This window comes from Equus przewalskii, chromosome 5 (assembly GCF_037783145.1).
Source record: "Equus przewalskii isolate Varuska chromosome 5, EquPr2, whole genome shotgun sequence".
Classification (NCBI taxonomy): domain Eukaryota; kingdom Metazoa; phylum Chordata; class Mammalia; order Perissodactyla; family Equidae; genus Equus; species Equus przewalskii.
Window position 1 is genome coordinate 65,446,451 of NC_091835.1, and position 23,097 is coordinate 65,469,547.

Consider the following 23,097-nt stretch of genomic DNA (forward strand, 5'->3'; position numbering starts at 1 on the left):
AGTCACTACATTTTTGACTCAGCCACACATCCCTTCCTTTGTTATGTTCTTATTTGAATCATTGCTATTACTGGTACCCAAGTACTGGATTAGTTTCATTTGCCTCTTCGTTCTCTTCTTTTTTCCCCTCATTGGAGAGTCTAATGCCTGCCCCCTTTCTGTCCCCAACAATCAGTAAAAATGAGTATAAACTGATCTCAGGTTCTGTGACTGTGGATGTTTAGCACAGTTGTTATCATTCCACATGGCTGAGAGATTGGAGGAGGAAGCAAAGAAGCTGTTATTATAAAATTGTAGCATATGTTTAAAAACAAAGTTATAATTGTCATCTTTTCCCTATTCTTTGAAGCAATGTATTTGCACTGCAGGGAGAAGTTCTACTTTCCTCTCCTGAAATCTTGCATATAAACTCTTGCTCCATAGTTCTCTTTTTCAGGACACTTTGCAGCCAAGGCAGAGGTTGGACTGACCAGCGTAGGTTAGGCAACCTTTGCTGTTGGAGGAAGATCTTGATGGAAGGATTAAAGGTTTAATTGTGCTAGGATACTTGATCCATCCCTCTTCTTTCCCTCGCCTCCCTTCCCCTCTCTTTCTTCTTCTTTTTCCTCCTTCTGATTTGCAATGCTCTTCAAACACCTTCTCTGGCCAAGTGGGATCTAGAAATCCAACATGGCACTCTTCTACCTCACGGTCCTGTCAGCCTCAGATGGAGTAGTCTGAAGCTAGAGGTCTCTCTAAGCAGTCAGGCTACTGTGAACATGATGTTTTGGTGTTTCTGTACCAGCTTCCTGTTGCAGAATTGGGAAGCGATTCTCATCGCTGCCTGAACAAAAACACTCCCCTTGCTCTCCACCTCAAAGAGAAGTTACCTGAAGTGGATTCCAACTTTTAGGAGGAAGGACACTGCACTGTGTTTGAAGGAGGCCACAGTGAATAGGGAAAGAACTCTGTCTTCACCAGCTAGACCTGGTTACCCAACTTATGTTAGCCTCCCTTTCCTCTTACATCAGATGAGGAGATGCTGTCTCCCTTGTATGGCTCTTAGTGGGGGCACTCAATAAGTGGTAGCCATTTCTCTTACGGAGAATATATTCTGTTCTGTGTACATGTTGTGGACTATGGCTCCTGGAGCTTGTTTTTTGAGTTGTGGTCATGTGATTCCTATTTCTAGTATAGCCCCTGTTCTCTGGGTGGGTGTCCACGTCCACCTTCCCCAGTACAATGAAAACTCTGGGAGGAAAGAGAGGCTTGGTGTACTCATTGTCGTTCTAGGGTAGTGAGGCATAGAGGGAGGGGCCTCAGAGCTCAGGCTGGAGCTGTGCTGTCTGAGTTCAAATGCTGCTCCTCAGTTACTGGCTGTGTGACCTTGGGCAAGTTACTCACCCTCCCTGGGCTTCAGTTTCCTCATCTGTAGAATAGGGATAATAGTATATAGTACCTCAAGAAAGGTTGCAAGAGTTAAAAGAAAAAAATTCATGAATATATGTAAAAGGCTTACGACAGCACTGGCTCAGGGTTTGCTATTACTGTTTAACACACATACCAGACTGCCCACTGCCTGGTGAGAACTCCCCAAATGCAAGCCTGGAGATGAGCGGACAGTAGAGACTCCCTCTGTCCGCCTCCTCTCCCCACAGGGACCCCAAATAAAAATGCCAACCACATATGCTGATGAGCGATAAAGAGTGTTGAGTAGAATTCGGTTCCTGTGGATGGGAGAGCAGTCCTGGGGGTGGGACAGTGACTGGGGAATCTGCAGGCAGAGGCTAGCTCAGCTCAGTGTGCCTCAGAACATTTACTATCAACATAATTAAATTTTAGCAAAGACTGTCACCAGCAAATGGGCATTCGGGTCATGCTGAAAGCTTGTGTCAGCTCCTTGGGGCTCGGCTGGGCCTCCGCGGTCTCCTCTGCCAGAGATGTTCTGTTTCTCCTCTTCTCCCCCTCCCCACCCATTGCTCCCCTCCCCCCTACACTTGGAGAATTCCTCCTTGCCCTTCAAGTCTCAGCCTGGATGAAACTTCTTCTAGAAAGCCTTCACTGGCCCCCTGAAGAGCTTCCACAGGACCCTTTCTTTCTCTCCCATTTGGGACCCCAGGGTTCCTGGCCATATTCATTTTTGGCAGTCAGTTCTGTGGGGACAGGACGATGTCCAACATGTTTAATGCTGTATCTGTAACTCTTGGCCTCTGGCATAAGAGAATCTAAAAATATGTTTCACAAATGATACATGGAACACTAGAAAGTGCTATGGGACATGAGCGGTTTCCAAGAGATGTTATCCTTGGCCCTCAGTAAGGTCACCATGGTGCAGGGGGGCGGTGCGTGGGGAGAGGCTAGATGAGAACACAGCTTTAATGGGAACATCCTTGTACATTTACAGCTGCAGAAAAAAACAAATAGGCAGGCTAGCTTAGAATGCCTGATTTAGACAATTGTCCTATTATATATCGTGTTAACCCAAAACCTCAGGGTTCAGTTTAGGGTAGAATTTGGGGCTGAATGTTGAATGGGAGATTCAGCACAGAAAAACCACACAATAAGGACTGATTAAATATTGTACATTTTTCTCAAAGTTATCTTCTAATAGCTGTTTCTCGTCGGTTGATTGATGGTCTAGCATCTAAAGGAAACAAGCTCGGAAAGGCCATCCCATCGTATTTTTAGAAGTACTCACATGAACTCTAAACAACACCTTGAGAGTCATGGCAATGCCCCGGACGTTTTGTATCTTCGCTGGGTGTGTGGTATCTTCCTGCCTGCCGGCCCAGTGTCTGTTAAGGAATTCTGCAGATCCAGTGCCAGGCCGTGACAGGAGACTTGCTCTAAAACAATCATCAGCCAGGTGGAAACAACATCAAAAATAATTCTGTTTGCTAAGAGCGTTGTTCACAGCAGCTCACTCCAGAGCTCTTTTCCTCTGCATCTTGGAGTTGTTTTCACAGAGCCCACTTGCTCACCTTATACCCGACACCTCACAGGGCATCATGTCAGGTTGAGTGGTCTACCTGTAAGCCTTTCTATGTTAGCAAGAACATTTAAAAAAAAACAAAAAAATCCCTTTATTGGTCTTTGATTCTGTGCTCACCAAGTCTTTTATCCCTCGAAGAATTTACGTCTTGTAGATCAAATGTGAAGTGCAGGACAAAGGAAGACGTGTATATCAAGTAAGGAAACATGCCGGACTCAGGTGCCACAGTGAGACCTTATACAGCTGTATATACTTTTACCATTTTCACAAATCACAGGAAATTTTATCCTTATAAATGGAACTCCCAAGTCTTGTTTTTCTTTCACAACTGGAGGAAACTAGAAAAAGAAAGACTATTTTTGCTTTGAGATTGGATTTATTTTTGGCTTATTTGTTGATTTTGGGGCATGTTACAAGCCCCTGTGGGGAGAGGAAAGTCCTGGAGTCAGCAGGACCAGGCTTTCCATCCTGCCTCCGGCACCAACCAGGCGTGCACGGGGCGCCGCTTGACTTTCTGATGGGCAGTTTCCTCATCTGAAAAGCAGGGAGGATATCTACCTCCCATGCTTGATGTCTGCGTCCAGCACATCCTGGGCAACAAGAAGCTTTAAATCTGAATTTAGGTTGCCTTTTTACATACGTACCTGTAGGAAGAAAATGGACCCTGAGCCACTACACCAGATTTTGTTTCTGCTGCTTCTTAGTTTTGAACAAGTTAACTCAGAAACAAAACCTTAGACCCAAAAGGATTTTGAGGGATTGTCCAGTCCAGCCCCCTTGACCTACAGATGACAAACTGTGGTCCACAAAAATGAAGGGTTTTGTCTAAGACCATGCAGCAAACATTGACCATAAACCAGGAGTCATGGGGTGGCTGGGCCCAGGGTTTTCCAGCTTTACAGTCCTGCCTTTGGGAAAGGAACACAGCTTCAATGGGAAGATGTGTATGGATGTAGATGTGTTAGGATATAATCATTTTTTGAGTGTTTACCTAATTTGATATTCTGAGTGTCAGAAAAAGCTGGTTTAGATCAAAAGAGGAAAACAGCAACTGTGACTATTTCACCAGGAGAGAATTACAAAGCAGAGAGCTTAGAGTTCAGATAGAGCTCGGAAAACGGGGGCTTGGAGAAGAATCTCAGCCTGTACTTACCCTGGACACACAGTGCTGGAGCTCCTGACTCCCCATTTCTTCTCTCCGCATCTTAGCTGCCTCACCTTGATGGGAAACGGAAAGGCGCACATACTATATGTTGTTGGAAAACTTCACAGTGGCCGGTACAGTGCTTAGTACCCCATAAGGCTCTCTAGATGCCTTCTAAATTATACGCCCAGTGAAAAACTGCTGCCCAAATGTTCAGTACAGAGTGGGATTTCCACACTGAACACACCTGTGTGATCAGCACCCTGATGCAGAAACAGAACATTGGCAGCATTCCAGGGCATCCTGCCTGCCCTGCAGGGAGGATTACCTCTAGCCTCACTCCCACAGCATAGATTAGCTTTCTTCTGGTTTTCTACTTTAGGTCCACATGGAATGAAACAGTACATACTCATTTGCGTCTGGCTTCTTTCGGGGGAATATTTTGATGTCAGCTTAGAGTCACAAGAAAAAGGATCCCAAATTGAGGGGCCCTCGGTGGAGGAAAAAAAAAGTCTTTTGTGTATGGCAGTTTCATTTTCATGATGGGAAGCTGGTATCAATTTAGCCATTGATTAGTAAGAGTGTGTGGGTGTAATTGAGTTGAAACTGGTCCTTATGGCCAAGAATTTTGTACCTTAAATGATTAATTTTATACTAAATTATAATTTTTAGTTAGGTTAATTGAAGTAAGTAATAGAAAATTGAGGAAAGTGAAAAATAAAACTCTTTGTCTTCTGTGTTTCCCTTGAGTTGATTATTTTTAAGAAAATTTTTTGTTGTCTGGTATATTCAGAAGAGAATCATGAATTTTCTAAATAAATAATCTAAATAAATAGAAATTCTCGAATAAAAATTCCAGATGACTCTGTCTTTGTGTTTCTACTGCTAACTAAATGTCTGTCACACGGTAGATATTCTATAAATGACGGCTGCTAGAATAAATGAATAAATGCATGATTAAGTAAGTTAAAACAAGATGAGAGAAAAAGCATCGCGACTTTCTTTTTCTGGAGAATATGTACCATCAGAGTCAAGAGTAGCAATAAGAGCCTTAAGATTCTTTATAGATACCGGGAGACAGTTTTGGAAGTAGTTGTGCCGTTGGGATCCGGACTGAGGCAGCTGTAATCCTGCAGTCCTCCAGCTGATGATCTCCTAGGGTCCCTTTTCCTCTGCTGCTTCTGGTAACAGGATTCCTGAGTATGAGCAAAGCACACAGCTACTCAGCCAGAGACAATATTTCACAGCATCCTTTGTAGCTACAAAACTAAGTTCTTGCCAATGGGAAGTCACCAGAAGTGGTGTAGCACCTTCTGGATATTTCTTTTAAAAAGCAATTTCTGCTGGCTGGGAAATGATAACACTAGAAAAGCTAAGGGGCTGGAGTCCAGAGATGGAAGTCACATATGGATAGCAGAGTCTCTCTCCTTGCCTCAGCACTGTTAGGGGGAAAGAGAAACAAACTTCTTTGTTATGAAGACATTGTATTTTGGGGGATCTTTTTTTTTTTTGAGGAAGATTAGCCCTGAGTTAACATCTGCTGCCAATCCTCCTCTTTTTGCTGAGGAAGACTGGCCATGAGCTAACATCTGTGCCCATCTTCCTCTACTTTGTATGTGGGACGCCTACCACAGCATGGCTTGCCAAGAGGAGCTGTGTCCGCACCTGGGATCTGAACCAGTGAGCCCCGGGCTGCCAAAGTGGAACCTGCGAACTTAACCACTGCGCCACCAGGCCGACCCCCAAGGGATCTTTTTTTTTTTAAAAGACCTTAGCATGTACCCTAATTAGTGCAAAAATCGGTACCAGAAGTGGGGTTTTACCATAACAGAAAGCTAAATTTTGTGGCATTGGATAGCAACGGGCAGAGGGTGACATGGGCACAGTATTCGAGCTAGGAACATTGGTAACACGTGCTATTCTGTGGCATATCATTTGCTAAAACAGTTACCTACCGTAAGTTGGAAGACAGGCCATGTGCCTACTGACATTAACTCAAGGAGAGCAACTCAGAATGTAGGTATGTGTTGGCTAGTCCTCATACTGTTAATACTGCATTATAAGAGGAAAGGGAAGTTTAAATTATTAGCCAGAAAGCAGAGATAGGAAGGAAAATAGCTTCAATAAGGGGGCTTTTCTCACTTATGGTTTGTAATCTAACATGACTCAGAGCTTAAAAGTTTGGGCCATGCAGGGTTGGAAAGTCTGTTTGTATCCCCAAACAGCAGTAGATAAATTTGATGGTGGAGGTTTTTCTCCTGAGCCTGCCGTTAAGTGTTCTCCTTGGCCAGACAATGGAAGTCAACAGAGATTGGATTAGAGACGTTGTCTTCTCAAGTGTCTCAGATGGCTACCACTAAAGGTACTCAATATTAAATTGAAGGAGAGGGAAGGGCTGAGCATAGAGGCCAGTAAGTGAAAAAGGAGATTTGGTTCAAGAGCTGTGACCAGAGAGATCTTTGGCTATTGTTTCTTTCACATGGAAACCAATAGATTAGAATCCTACTTAAGGATAGGGGTGAGCGTGGTCTATTTGCAGGAAGAAGGGTGTGCATGGATATGGGGCAGAGGGAGAGACATGGCAGAGACCAATAATTTCCCCTCTACCTTTCTTTCTTTTTATAATAAAATATCCAGCACCTCCCTGCCCCCCCCCACCCCCAATATTAGCAGGGCACATGGTTGCCTACTTAGTGACTATATTCCCTCAGCCTCCTTTGTGAGTAGGTGTTGCTATGTGACTTATTTCTAGCCAGTGGTATGTGAAAGGGAGTTTTGTATGTGTTTGAAAATCATTGGGCATTTACTCTCTCTCCACCTACCACTCTTCCCACTGGCTGAGAAATAGCCCAAAACTGGAGCTTCCTTCAGCCAAAGAGAAAAGCTGCATAGTGATGACAATAGACCCACTCCATCTGTGTGCTATCACTCTCTTCTGGACTGCCACATGGAAGAAAAATAAACTTCAGTCTAATTTAAGCCACTCTATTTTTTTGGGTGTCTTTGTTTCAGCAGCTTCAGCTGTAGTCTAATGAATACATGCTTTTGCACACTGTCAGATTCAATACAAGGAAAAGGAAACAAATTTAAGTATTTTAAACAGGAAGGGATTTAACACGGGGGATTAGGCACTTACAAAAAGTATTAGAAGAGTTGAAGAAGCAGGTTCTAGGTTGTCCCAAAGTCATCCAGGAAACCACAAAACTTTACAAAATTGGCTCACTGAGCTCCTACCTTTGAGGTCAGCAGCAGAACTCTGCCAGGACCAAGAACTTGCTGCTGCTGCTATTGCTGCCACAGTCTCTGGACACTGAGGTGTGTATAGAATGGACCGTGGAACATGGTACCAAGGAGCCTTAACTTGCTTGCTAGCAGAAATAGTCAAGAAGGGATGAGAAAATGGTCTCTGCCTCACTTCTGCCTTATATATCTCCATGTCTCACTTGTATGTATTCACCTTTTGGGAGCCAATTTGCTTCCAGAACCTAGCTGCAAAGCAATCTGGGAAATGTAGTTTTTGTCTTTGCGACCTCTCCAATGACAATGAATGGAAATCGAGTGAGCAAATCCAATCCCAGCACTCAGTTATCTCATTTCTGGAACGGTGATGGTCTGTTACCTACCTCAAAGGGCTAGTGGGAGAGTTAGATGAGATTTAACATATAGGAAACACATGGATATGTCTGGCACATATTAAAGACTCAAAAAATTTTACTGTTATATTTTAAAATCATCTAGTTGCTTAAAATATCATGTCTGTTTGCCACATTCATGTCCCTTTCACCAAAATGATTGATTGGTTAGAGATTGATAAGCTTGATAAAGATGGCTTTTTCCTTATAAAAATATAAAAGTAGCCATCTCTCTATAATTACAAATGCTAGCTGCTACCCGAATGTAAATTTTCATTTGTGAATGCTCCAGAAAGTGAGAACCCACCATGGTTTGATCATAGGGTGAGACATAAGGCGGGAGAAGGCAGGAGGGGACCAATTATTTTTAGACCATCTTCAAGAGTCAGCAGTCTATTTTAGAGCAAAGGGAATCTATTGAAGGATTTTAAGTTGGGGAGAGGCAGTATCAGACAAGTGTTTCAGGAAGTGCTCTCTGGTGGAACGCAGAAGGCATTATAGGAGGGTGAGATGAGGGTCAGTTACTGGGCAGTGGCAATAATTTGGTGAGCAATGATAACAGTTTGGACCGCGAGTGTAGTGGCACTGGGGAGGCAGACAAGCAGTTGGGAAGTGTCCTCAGCAGGACTTAGCGAATGTTACCCCAGAATACTGTCAGGGGAATTTTAAGATAATAGAATAAATGTATGTTTTTTTTTAGTTAATATATGCAAAATGTCTGTAAGTGTCTTTGGATGCTTATTATCTGGTATGAATTAAAAGCCTGATTCTGATTCATATAATTAAATAAGAGGAAAGGAAAATGATGTCATCTACTGTTGGTTTACAATTATGAAGGAAGCAAGTATTATATAAGATTTTCTCTGAACTGGGTCCAAAGTTATCCAACAGTTATTTAATGGCTGAGTGTGAAAGACTTTCAATGCATAATTATGCTGCACTGTTACCCATTAATGACCAAAATGTTCGTAAATTGCTTTATGTTACGTGACCAGACATTTGAATGATTTAGACGTTTTACTCAGGCTACTCTAATAAGAAACCACGCCCAGGGACGCCTTGCGTCGATGCACAGAGAATGGTCTAGCCATATACCCTAGGGATCATCTTGCTAGACTGCCATTTCATCAGTCTGTTGGGATCTTCACTCAAGGATAACAAAACTATGATAGCATTCTTAAGATTTCTATTAGAAGGAGTAGATTATAAATATGAAGTGTGCTGTGTCCTGTTTTAGAATCAGCGATGTCTGTAGTAGTGATAGGATGTCGTAAAACAGCAGGGAGAGACATGAAAAGAAGCCATTCAGTTGTCTAGCAAAGAGTTCCCGTCAGCTCCTTTCCCATGTCACTGGTGGCAAATGTCAGCGTTGCCGATATCATTACAGGTAAAAGGTCAGCCACATTCCAACTTCCTTAGTCTTGAGTGTTTCCTGTGTAGTCTAAAAATACACTGGGAGAAAGTAGGCTGAGTTCCTGGGATAGGAGCAATCTATTTCACTCTGAGGAGAGGCTGGATTTTGTTCATTCAGCATCTAACTGCGGAATATTAAAAGAAATTAAGTCATACAAACAACTCCCAAACTGGTTGATTCAATTAAAAAGGTAGTTACTGGATTTGGTGCCTTTCGAGATGTTCCTGGTTCTTTTTCTTCCACTATGAAAGTCTAAGAGTTAGTTTCCATCTTCCCGATCTTTAAATCCAGTGAAAAAAGAACAATTCAGAATAAGTGTGGCTTTCTGAATTAGTATCTTTGAACTGCTATGATTTTTAGAAGTTTGATTCCTAAAGGTGTCACATGCCTGTGATTTTGGTTGATAATTTTACCAGTTTAATTTACTTACTGAATATTTATTGAATGCCTATTCTGTGTAGGGCTCTTTTGAGCAGAGGAAACTTTTCAAGTACATACATACTACTGAGGACAAATTTTCCTGAATCTTCACAGTCCCCATGTTACAGATATGGAAACTGATAGCTGCCCAGCCAGGAAAAATGAGTTACCCCATGGAAAAATGAGTTATCCCATGGTGACAGAGAGGGTCACCTGATGGGAGTTCCATGGATGAACCAGATGAATTGTTACCAACCTACCCCTCCGCATTAGTCATTTTCATGTCATGCTTACATGACTTGGAATAATGTGAACTAGCAACAAGACCTAAAATATCATGTTAAACAGGTCTTCTAAAAAACATGGCAATAGTCATGTTTTACAGATTCTCTAAAAAGATACAAGTTTAGATTAGATTTAGTTTAGTTTAGATTTGAAGGGATATACAAAGGAACAATGAAAATAATAAGGCAAGCTAATTTATAAGAATTTCCAACTTTTGTTTATTAATAATTAAAAGCTTAGTAAAATTCTTGAGGAATCTCTTTCCAGCTTTAAAATCACACAAAGAAGATAAAAGGGAAAAACAAGTAGGAAAATTTAGGAGTCACAATGAGAGTTACTTAAACAGTATGCTGAGAAGCTGGCAACATTTTTTTCCCCCTTAGCCTTGATATCTACAACAAATATCCTTAAATTTCAGCTTTCTGGTTCAGTTTATTTTTCCATATTTATACTTTATTTTTCTTCCAGTTGCAAAGGAATATGTGTCCACTCTCGTAAAATAAAAAACTCATAATATAAAGTATACAGAATAAGGAACACTGGAATTATCGTCCCTCCTCTCATACACACCTCTTCCCATCAATTCCACCTGGGAAGTAATCACTATTCATAGTTTGGTGGGTAGCTTTCTCTGAATTTGAAAGTAATTCTATTTCTAAAATACTACTGCATTTTGAAAAGAGAGTATTGCATATCCCCATCCCGTTTTAGTGAGAAAGACCCTACAGATGCAAGAAAGAGTAAAGTAAATTCATACTGATGAAAGTAAAAGTAATTCATATTGGATTAAATCAAATCTCAGAACACTTGTTTCTGAGACCAGCTTTAGAGTTTTCTCGTAGTCTGCGTCGGACTGAGTTGTGTGCCCCTCCCTTCTGCCCTACCCCCAATTCATATATTGAAGCCCTAACTCTCAGTGACACTGTATTTGGAGATAGGGCCTATAAGAGGTACTTCAGGCTAAAAGACTTCATAAGAGTGGGGCCCTGATATGATAGGATTAGTGTCCTTAAGAAGAGACACCAGAGCTCGCTCGCTCTCTCTTTTTTGCTCTCTCTCTTCCTGCACAAGCATAAAGAATAGATCCTGTGTGCACACAGCAAGATGGCAGCTGCTGACGAGCCCCGAAGAGAAGTCTCACCAGAAACTGACCGTGCTGGTACCCTGATCCTGGACTTCCAGCCTCCAGAACTGTGAGAAATAAGTGTCTGTTGTTTCAGCCCCCCAGTCTATGGTATTTTGTTACGACAGCCTGAACTGACTAAGACATAGTCCAATATTGTTTCTCCCTGATGGCAATGTGTTAGGCCAGAGCCTCCACGATCCCTGATTTTCCTTCATGAGCAGGTAGGGTAGGAAAGCGATACACAGGAGCTGAGTGTAGTTCTGAGAGAAGTTCAGACCAGCGTGTGAAAGGAGGAAGGTGAGCACTGGTCCGAAATGGAGTACACCAAGATTGAGAGGCAAGTACAGGAGAAATAGACACTGTTAGGAAAAAGGGAGTCTGAATGTTTCCACCAAGGAGACCTCCGACTTTCTGAAGGACTGTTTCCAAGATGACCAGAATCTTCTTTCTTCTCCACTTGTTATGGCAAAGACAGTGCATAATGCCAGAATGAAATGACCCCAGTCATCTCTAACAATATCTTAACATGTTACGAACAAAAAATATCTGTACCAAGTCCTCTGCTCGCTCAATACTGAGAGTCCTATTCTCCACTGGAAAAGAGGCTGGACATCCCCCAGACCAGCCAGGAAGAGCTTTCTATGGAGCCCCCACCCCAGCAAGGATGCAGTGGGTGGAGCAGGACCAGGCACATCCAGACAGCTTAATTGAAACAGGGTATCAGAAAAATAGGACCCTCTTATATTTTGCTATACTTTTGACATTTTTCCCATTAAAAAATGTTTTTAAAAAGGTATTTCTGTAGACAATTACAATTTCATTCCCCAGTTTAAAAAGTAGTGGTATGGAACAAAAATGACAACACATCATGATATCTTGTTTAGGTATGCAGGAACTCCAATAATTTCCAGGAGAAACAAGTTTGTTTCTATGTTCTTTTTAAGAAAAAAATGATCATTTTAATAAAGTTTATAAGTAAATTAATATACTTACTTTTGATATTGACTTTTATTCAAAAATCTTTTATATTTTATTGAATTCTCATTTTATATGTAAAGCATGTTTTGTTTGTCATTAATTTACAGGTATTTTCATATTTTTAGCTTATTAAAAAGTTGAGTTCTATCTGTTCTAGAATTTTAGTGTTTTCCAATGTGTTTATTTCGGTTTTTGTTAATGTTATTTCGCTTTTGTTTTCTTTTGGATGATTCTTTTGTTATTTCCTGCAAGTGAAATTCGGTGGAGGTTTAATTTAATTCTTGTTTCATTTTCATTTCTAATAGAAATGAAACTATATTTCCAAAAAAAAATCTAATAGAAATAAAATGTCTCATTAGGATAATGTTTGAACTCTTCTAAGTGCTTTCCGATCTTCTCATTTGATCCTCAAATTAACCCTGAAGTTGGAGTTTATAATTATTATTATTATCATTATTATTATTGTTGTTGTTTTAAAGATTGGCATCAGAACTAACATCTGTTGCCAATCTTCTTCTTTTTCCTTTGTTTTTGTTTTTCTTCTTTTCCCCAAATCCCCCCAGTACATCGTTGTATATTTTAGTTGTGGGTCCTTGTAGTTGTGGCCTAGGGGACACCACCTCAGCATGGCCTGATGAGCAGTGCCGTGTCCGCGCCCAGGATCCGAACTGGCAAAACCCGGGCTGCAGAAGCAGAGTGCATGAACCTAACCACTCCGCCATGGGGCCGGCCCCTATAATTATTATTAATCTCCACATGTTGGATGAAGAAACCAAGAGCACAATAAGTTAGTTAAATGACTTGTTTAAGGTAGAATAGCTAATTTTGTTGTTGAGTGGATTCTGACTGCCAGCGCCCCTGCGTACAGCAGAATGGATCCCTGCCCGGTCTTTTTGCGCCATCCTCTCACCTTCCGGCGCCCTATCGGACAGTGCTCTGCAGCTATTCATGGAGTTTCCACAGCCAATTTTTTCAGAAGTGGGTGGCCAAGTCCTTCTTCCTAGTCTGTCTGGTTTGGAAGCTCTGCTGAAGATTGTCAACCATGGGTGACTCTGCTGGTAAATGAAGTACTGGTGGCAGAGCTTTCAGCATCACAGCAACATGCAACCACCACAGCATGACAACTGACAGAGGGATGGTGTGGTTCCCTGTCTGGGAAACGGCCCCAAGCTGTGGTGGTGAGAGTGCCAAATCTTAACCAATAGGCCACCGGAGCTGGCTGGAATAGCTAATTAGTGACAAAGTGAGTCTCATGACAAATTTCAAATTTAAAATGCTGTAGAAATAATGGCGAAAGTCTACTTTGGGAAGGCTGGCCAAAATTATAATGGATATACTTTTTGATCTAAAGGTGTTCTCACGCAGTTGTAAGCCTTCACCATCCGGATGCTAACAACTCCCAGGTTTCTATTTCTGCCCTGACCTCTCCCTTGAGCCTTAGGCTCATATCCAAGTGCTTACTTGAAGCTCCTCTTAGATGCCTCACGGGCATCGTAAATGGAACAGAACCAAACTGTGAGTCCCATCCCCACCCCAACATGTTGGGTAACTCCTGCAGAGTTACCCACGACAGTAAATGGCAACTTGGTTCTTCCAGTTGCTTAAGATAAAAAAATCTTGCTGTTTTCTTTGCCCTTCCTCTTTCTCACACACCTACATCAAATCCGTCAGCAATTCTTGTTGGCTCTGCCTTCAACACATATCTAGATGAATTCTATTGTAGGTTGGGATCCTGGGAAGCCAACCCAGAAAATCATTAGGGTATAGGAAGTTATTAGGGAGTGCTCTTGAGATTGCCCATCTGTGCATGGGAAGGGGCAGAAGCAGGACTGGGCAGAGGGGGAAGTTGGGCTGCAACTTAGGGAAGATCTCAGCCAGTTCCACAGCGAGATCTGAGACTGGGATGACTTTTCAGAGACATCCTCAACGCGGAGGGTGGGCTCTCCTTTGTACTGTTGCATGGAACCAACAGTGCATACAGACTGATCCCAGGAAGGAGGCATAACTTTGAGTGAGGCAGCTCTCTCCAGCCAAGCACTGTCAAAGGAATGATTACTGCTGTGGAAGAAATAATCCAGGTGCTATGATAGCTGGGATGGGGAAGCTACTTTAGAAAGCATGGTCAAGAAACACTTCTTTGGGGGTGCTGACAGCGAGTTGAAACCTGGAAAAATGAATGATGGGCAGGATCCAGTCCCTCTGAGAGCCTGTGAACGAGTAGGGTGGGAATGAGCTTGGTGTATTGAAGGCTCAGGATGAAAGCTGAAGCGGCTGGAGGGTACCGAGGGAGGAGGACGGTGATGAGGGATGGAGTTGGAGACACAGACCTGGGCTTGATTGTGAGAGCCAGGCTAAGGAATCTGGATTTCTCCTAAGTACGCAGGAAAGCCATGGAAAGTTCAAATTATGTAACGATCCTCCTGGCTACTGCTGGAGGAAGGGAAGAGGAAAAGTGAATTTTGGCAGCCATTGCAGTTGTCCATGAGAGAGAAGATTTTGGCTTAGACTAGGGTAGTGGCCAGGGAACTGGGTAGAAGTAGAAAACTATAGGATACATTTTGTTAGAGCCAATGGTGGATTGGATGTGGGATTGAGGGAAAGCAAGGAACCCAGGAGAATATTAATTTTTGGGTTTCAGCAACAGGGTGAAGTGTGATTTGATGGAAGGATTAGAGACCATGTAAGTAAATGTATGTTAATAGAGGATATTATAGCTAATACTTAATAACAATAATAATTAGTGTATATTTTTGCAGTTCCAGATATTGATGTCTCTTACTGAACTTTAAAAAATTGGTGGACATTAGTTTACATTAGATATAGTTCTCCAGAGGCAGAGGCCAGTGAGAATAGAATCTGTCTAACTGTTTACGTTTAGATGTTGCATGTAGTAACTGCTTGACTTCCTTGCTTTGTCTCGGATCAAGTTCACACTTCTATGTTAACTGAACAACTCCATGGAAAATTTGTCTAAACAACCAGGATTAGCACTATTAAACATTTCACACGTATTTACATTCCAAGCTTTGCACTTCTTACTAAGTGCCCCATAAGGGAGTGAATACACACCCGTTTATGTTTCCATTAGGTTCTGAGAATAGTGTGGTTCATCGTGCACCTGGAAAGAAGGAGTTAGCTCTGTTGGCTATTTTATATGAGGGATCTTAGGAACAGGGGCTGAAATTGACACATGTTGCTGAAAGAACCTCAGAAAGGGCTGTGGAAGAGTCCCCTTCCAATGGGGGTTTCACTGACTCTTCTCGCCCCAACCCTGGACACGGTCACCACGGCTCACAGACGTGGGAAGGTTGTAATATGGAAGTGTGGTTCTGAGGGACTCTGGATTACGTCCGAAGCTTGTCCAAAGATCTGACTTAATAATGCCATGGTGATTAATGTTTATTGCAATATTTGTGTCAGGAGATTTGCCTGACAACCACGAAGACCAAAGTCTTCTCTGTGGAGAGCTTGCATGACAGCATTGGAAGTGTTCTCAAGAACAGTTGAATGTGTGTGCTCTGTATTGATTTTCCAGGGATTTGAGGGCCCATCATTAGCCATGCTCTTTTGATCTATGGCTCTTTTTTGCTGTATTCTTAATTATATTTGTAATATAGATTAACAGCACCGGAAGAGTGACCTGAATGGGAGGGCTATTGTACATGGATTCGTGTTGCCAAGGTAGGCAGCACAATTCATTTTCCTGATGGTTTTGGCACAACCTTTCCTGGCACCTCAGAGATGGGCAATACAGTGTGATGTCTGCTCTTGTGCCTGGTTATAAATCATGGTGACTTGAGTGGACACAAAGTAAAACATGGAGAGGGACCACTAACACACTGTGGGGGAGATGGGGTGGCAAATCGTATCGCCACTTCCCACCCATAGAGAGTCACCAAAGGAAATATTTTGGTCCTATAAGCAAACTAATCAAATTTCAGTCTCATGAAGATTTCCATCCATTGTAAAATGTTTATTAATTTCTTGCCAGATGTTCCAAATGACAAAGCACCTTTATTATTCTCGTGTCATTATTCAAATAGAACACCATATAATACATTTGGTTTCATCACTTGATCCAATTTCTGTGAAAATTTGACAAAATATAATCAAATAAAACTGAATGTAGAAAACTTCTATGAGCTGGCACATGGTATTTATTTAGGTTTGGGTATGATCTTTGTAGAACTCTATTTACCTATTTTGAAGGGAGCCATTATTTCCTCTTCATATTTTTCTATACACAATGTCCAGTTTCAGAGTCTCTTCGGTCTTTGAATTGAGACAGACTCTGGTTCTGGCTGTCTGGCTCCTCTGCAGCCCACATTCATCTCTGACATTCTTATTCCCATCTATTCAGTAAAGACAATGTCTTACTAAGAGTCACAAAACAGTCAGGGGCAAAGATAGAAATTTCTCCCTTTCCAAAACCAGTTAGTCAGTCAACAAACAATACCAAGTGCTTGCCAAGCATTTAGCTAGACCCTGGAGAATCAGAGGCAAAAACAATCATGACTGTAAATAGCATTTGCTGTTTACATGAGATTATTTGGATGGTGGCAAGGGAGACAGAATGAAAGGAAACAGAATTTGCACATAATTGATATTTTCAGTTAGATTTTTGGAAAAGTACATTTGAGGTTTGGGATTCAGCATCTCAAATCTAGACTAAAGGACCAGGCAGGACTCTGCCAGCTTTATTAAGATTATAAAGAGACAGTTCACATGGGGTCCTGTGGGAGAAGGGTGACTGTTGTGGGTAGGAAAGGATGAACAGCAGGAGGGGAAGCCACACAGAAAAGGAAAAGAGAAAAAATATGTCCCCAAAGCATCTATATGATTGCATTTTTGCATTTTTATGAAATTGTCTATATACACAGAGCAAGTATGTTTACAAAAAGATTAATGATTGTTGGAGCTGGAAAGAACTTTCGAGATCATTGGATTTAGAGGTTCTCTTAAGTTCGGTGTGCTTCAGAATCTCTTGGGGGGTTTGTAAAAAATATACGGATGCGGAGACCCTACGCCAGCAGCCAAGACACCTGCTCCCCACGTGGTTCCGAAACACACCACGGTTTGAGAAGCCCTTATTTGTCCAGTTTTCTTTTATGGAGGAGGAAACTGGCATCCTGAGGGGTTAACTGCTTGCCCAAGGTCGTATCACTTCCCTCCCCAGTTTAATCTTTATTGGCTGCACGCCCAGGCTAGAAAAAATGCGTCCACTTTGGGAAGTATCCAGAGATAATTTTTTTTTTCTGTTTTCTGTTAGAAAAGAATAGAAATGCTCCAGCCAATTAAGGAAAAATATTAATACATATGTATTTGGGAGTATAGTTGCATAGATGTCTTTTATAGCTATAGAACTTTGTGATAGATGAAACTATAGATTTTCTACTTTCTCATTTTTGCCTACAATTTTTAAAAGATGTTTCTTTTATGAGCTCCTCCCACCAGAGCTTATCTGGTGTTAGGTAAACTGAATTTCACCACAAGCCTGCTATAGGTAGGTCAGGCTTATCTTTTTAGATGAGGAAACAGAGAGCTCTGTCCTATCTATCACAGTAAAGTAAATTATTAGGATTATAATGGAAATGGAAAGCTCCTGACGCTCACATGTGTGCTGGGTGCTGGCCCATAGCCTCATTGTTCACACAAAGCCTAGAGTCCAAGGTACCAAATTTTATCAAAGTGAGTCTGGATTGAAGTTCATCAACCTGCCTGTATTGTACTCAGGCCTTTCTGGCAATGATTACTCCACTGTTTAATGCATGGGCTAAAGTGTGGTTCTTTAAACTCTCTTATCAAATAGAAGTTTCGTTTTTGTATTGAGCCAGCTTTCCAGGTGTTTGTAGCATAAGGAATTGCTTCAGTGGTGGAGACACGGAGCCCAGCGGCCGGGGTGAACAGCCTCTGTGTAATGTAACCGCTCCGAAACGCTGGAGGAGAAAATGTAAGAAAAGAAATTGTTCCCCCGTCTTATAAGCAGTCAGTAGTGGACCAGTGCTCCAAAGCACTCATCAACTTGAGGGACTGTGGTTGAATTTTGCCGTGAGGTTTACTTGGGAATCACATTAATCCTTCTCTTCTCCGTAATGTGCCAGATTTCTTTGATGACAAGCAGTCCACAGAGAGGCCTAAGTCTAGTCATGGGAGCAAGTTTTAATCAGACTCAAATTTAACTTGGAGGCCATTTTGGCTTCTTCTTGAGTGAGGCCAGAGGAATGCTCCCCTAGATTGACTCAGGACAATTTCGGCACATTTTCTTTGATTATTTTAACTTTTGTGATTATATCAATACAATTTATTTAAAAATAACCTTTCAGTTGAGATTGGAACTAAGCCAGAGTCACATAGTGGTGGCTAGCGAGGAAGCTTCCTTGGCTCACACATCAGCTGCTTGAGTTGTTCTGTTCTGCTCACCAGGAGCAGTGGGGCTCCTGGCAGCTACATGTGTGTTTTCTGTGCCCAAAGTATGTCAAGCTGTAATGTTCGGTCAGGATTCACGTTTAGAGAAGAACTTCAGTATTCCATATTTTGGGCTCTAATCTTTCAACTGATCACTGATCACACTTTCTGTAGTTTTACACAGTGTAAACTGAGCTTTATGTTTATATGAGTTAGTGGTACCCTTGTTTGGCTCATCGGACACTGATATTTTTAACTGGTTAGTGTCCGTTAAAAATTTTAATGTCCACATAGAGCAGGTTGAATAGCAAATCTTCCTTTTCTTATCTTCTAGCCATCTAATTCCTCTCCCAATCACTGTTATTGGTTTGGTTTTTTAAAAATTGAGGTATAATTGACATATAACCTTGTATTAGTTTCAGGTATACAGCATAATGATTCGATATTTTGTATTGTGAAATGATCACCACGATGTTACCAATTTCTTTTATATATATATAAACATATACGTATTATACGCTGTTCTAAACCATACTATTTTCCCCTTATTTGTATCTTGGAGATCTACCAATCTCAATACGTAATAACATAGTCTCAATCTTCCACGGAAGGCCATTTAGGTTATTTCCAATCTTTTGCCATTACAAAGATGCATTTTTCACCTGTGGGAGTATATTTGTAGGATAAATAGCCGTGAGTCAACTGCTGGTTCAAACAACATGTATGCTTTCAATTTTAGTGATTATTGTCAAATTGCCTTCCAAGAGATTATGCTAATTTATACTCCCACCGGCAATGCAGGAATGTGCCTGTTTCTATAAATACTTGCCAACATCGTATTCTGAAATATTTTGATCTTTGCCAACCTGATCGTTGAATCTGGTCTCTTATTATAACCTAAATTTACATCTCTTTTACTATGAATGATACAGTACATCTTTTCGTAATCTAAACCATTTGTCTTTCCTTTTCCATGAGCTGTCTGTTCTTATACTTTGCCCTTTAAAATTTTTCTTCTAATTGATTTGTAATAGCTCTTTATTCATAGAAGAAATTAGTTCACAGTTTGTGATGTAAACTAAAATTTCTTTTGATTTTGCCCATGGTATTTTGAGATATACAGAAATTTTCAAATTTTATGTGGTTGAATTCATCAATTATTACTTTTGTGGCTTCTGGGTTTTACGGCAAAGTTTAGAAAAGTCTTCTTCACTTTGAGGTTATTAAAATATTCTCCCATTTTTTCCCTCCTAGTTCTTTTATGGCTTCATTTTTCTCATTTAAATCTTGATGTCTCTGGAATTTTTTGTGGGTATGTGGCGTGAAGTAGGGATCCAACTTCCCCCAGGTAGTTGTGAGGGCCTTTTGCGTACTTACTGAGCTCTATGTTTTGGGCAGCCCTGGGCTAGGCAGGATGTGGCTGTAGCACCGAAGAAGATGAGACCCTGCCTTGTGCAGCTACACTGGGTTCTGAGGGCACAAGGCTATGTGCCCTTCAGTTGTTGGTGTGTTTGTAATAAAGACACGGGAGGGCTCTGCGGAGAGAATGTTAGGAGTCTTATGAGAACAGGAGACTACGGACTTACTAGGAGAGAGAGAGTTGGGGTGAGAGGCTGTGAGGGTGGTGGTCTAAGTGGAGCAGACAAACATCTGAGATTGAGGGAAACAGCAAGGGCTGCTTTTATCCTTGGGAATGGAATTCATTTCAATATTTTGTATTCCTAGCACATCACTACGCAGTGATGGAGGAAGTTTTTAAAATTTGTTTTAGGACAACTCTGAGCAGATTTTTGGGGGTGTGAGATAATAGAAATATATATATATATAGATATACATATAGATATCTATATATATATAAGTCTCTGCCCCTAGTTCCTGGCACAAATCGAAATCCCCTGATTTCCTAAGTGATAAGAGCACTAGGAGAATCTCTCCTTCCCATATTTGTCTTTGACTCTGTCTCTGACACAGGGATCCTACAACCCTTGTAAATTCCTAAGTGATAAGAGCACTAGGAGCATCTTTTGTTCTAATGAGGTGACTCTGGGTGGACTCCTGGATGGGTGGCTCCTGGATGGTGTCTGGTCGCTAGAAAGACCTCAGGATGATTAGAAACTTGGAATTTTCAACCTTCCCCCAATCCTCCTCCAGAGAGGGGAGTGGAGCTGGAAATGGAGTTAATGATTGATCATGCCTTTGTGACGAAGCCTCCATAAAACCCCAAGAGGAGACGGTTCAGAGAGCTTCTGGGCTGCTGAACAGGTGGAGCTGTGGGGAGGGTGGCACGCCCGGAGGCAGCGTGGAAGCTTCACGCCCCTTTCCGCATACCCTGCCTTATGTATCTCTTCCATCTGGATATTCATTGTATCCTTTATCATATCCTTTTATAGTAAGCTAGTAAACATAAGCAAACTGTTTTCCTGAGTTCTGTGAGTCACTCCAGCAAATTAATCAAACATGAGGAGAGGGTTGTGGGAACCTCGGATTTAGAGCCAATTGGTCAGAAGCACAGGTGACAACCTGGACTTGTGATTGGCATATAAAGTGGAGGACAGTCTCTTAAGACTGAGCCATTAGCTTGCGGAACCTGCTGCTATCTCCAGGTAGATAGTGTCAGAATTGAGTTAAGCTGTAGGACACCCAGCTGGTGTCCCAGAGAACTGCTTGATGTCTGGTCACCCACACATTTGGTGACCAGAAGTGTGCTGTGTGAGTAGTAAAAACGACAGACAGGAGAGAAACACACACTAGGAGAGAACTGGGTTTTTCCCCACTCAGGAGATAGACTGAACTGAGTTTTTATAATACAGAGGGCTTATGTTTATCTAACTTCAAATAAACTTTGCAAAACTAACAGCATCTTGTGCACCTATAAGTGCGAGATTGGTGACGTTCAGTGAATGCATGAGGCACAAAGGAGGGTGCAAAATGGGTACAGCTTCAGTTTAGATGTTTATGTGCTTGAGGATCTGATAAGTCCCACAAAAATAGCTGCCTTTATTATATTCTTCTTCTACTCCTGGCTGGGTGTTGTTTCTTTTAGCTTTTAGTGTTCACGGGAGGGATGAGGTCAGATTCTTATTGCTAAAGGCCTGGTGTGTTAAACAGTTCAAAGAGAGTCAGAGATTGTCCAGGCGTTTGTTGGAAGTTAGCTGAGTGGTGTCACTAAAAGTTCACGGGCTCCAGCTTCCACTGGGCCCTCTATGCCGCCCCCCAATCCTGTTGTGTGGGTCAGCTCCACCTTCTGTTTTCACCTGACTGGAGTTCTACGATGTTTCTGCTATCAATATTTTGTATGTCCACTCCTTCAGTGCACCATGGTGGAAGGAGTTTTTGGCTCTCTCGTTGAGAACTGTGAACAGGTCTTTGAGGGTTGACGCACATCTGAATGTAAATAAAACCTTGTTGTTTATTTTTGAAAAATACTTATTCCACACCTTTTCTCTCTCCATTCGCAGCACAAGATCTCTCCTTCTGCTCCCCAGAGGAAAAAGAAACCTTTGGAGACGAGCTCCTGCAACGCCCTGCTTCTCGTTTGTCTCTCTCTGCATTTCTCTTTCCTCGTTGTTAAACCAGAGGGGCGTTCCTCCTTTTATCCCAGGCCAATCTCTCTATCTCTTATCTGGATCTCATCACCTCCCATCTGCCCAGGAACTGTGTTCCTTTGATTATCCTCTCTCTTTATTTCAGCCTCTCCCTTCACATCAATATATAATTGTGCTCAGAATGTCCTTTTTTTGGGGGCGGGGGGGTGGTGGTGAGGAAGATTTGGCCTGAGCTAACATCTGTTGCCAAACTCCCTCTTTTTGCTTGAGGAAGATTGTCCCTGAGCTAACATCTGTGCCAATCTTCCTATTTTGTATGTGGGATGCTGCCACAGCATGGCTTGATGAGTGGTAGGTCTGCGCTGGGGATCCAAATCTAAGAATCCTGGGCTGCTGAAGCAGAGCGCACGAACTTAACCACAACACCACCAGGCCAGCCCCAGAATGCCCTGTTTTGAAAACAAATAAGCAAGCAGAAACTCTGCCTTGACTGCACCTTATTTCCTCCTATTCACAGCTGAAGTTTTTGGAGGTTGTCTATGGTCGCCTCCCATGTCCCTTCAGCCTTCGGCGGTAGGTTCTGAACCTACTGCTTCAGTGAAATTACTCTTGCCAAAGTCTTTAAGAACCTCCTCATGCTAAGTTTTCAGCCTTTGTTTTCCTTGAAGTTTGGACCACTTTATAGCATCGTTCACTCCCTTCTGACATGCTCTCCTTCCTTCTCGAGGCTCCTCTCTGGCTGTTTCTCTGTCTTCCAAACTCTTCCTCCTTTGCCCGTCTCCCGGGCCAAATTTCCTCAATTCTCTCCAAGCTCTTCACCTCTTCTCACATTGTGTGAACAGCTGTGTCCAGGGCTTTAAGAACAACCCGTCCAAGGTTAAAATCCTAGTAATTCAAGTCAGCCAGACCTGGATTTGGATCTTAATTCCAACTCTTTTAAGTTCTGTCATCTGGACAAGTTGCTTAGCTCTCATAACCTTAGATTTCTCGTCTTTAAAATGAACATAATAATTCTCACCCCTCAGGGGTTTAGTTGGGAGTAAATTAAATCAGATAAACTCTATAAAACATTTCATTTATTTATTGATTCAGCAAAAATTTTGAGCCCATACTCTACAACAGGTACTATGCACAAGCTTTTTTTGACTGTGACATACAGTGAGAAATACAATTTGTA

The 23,097-nt window shown here is 41.9% G+C and overlaps 1 long non-coding RNA gene across 2 annotated transcripts in view; it reads left to right on the forward strand.

Annotated features, from left to right (window-relative positions):
* Positions 1-23,097, forward strand: part of LOC139083561 (uncharacterized) — a 208,385-nt gene that overhangs the window by 61,259 nt on the left and 124,029 nt on the right. The window contains exon 3 of one of the 2 annotated variants that reach the window (XR_011540396.1): positions 10,938-12,347. This is a non-coding gene — a long non-coding RNA (uncharacterized lncRNA). Of the gene's footprint in view, positions 1-10,937; positions 12,348-23,097 lie in introns of those variants that run through there. The other variant, XR_011540397.1, reaches the window with a different exon arrangement.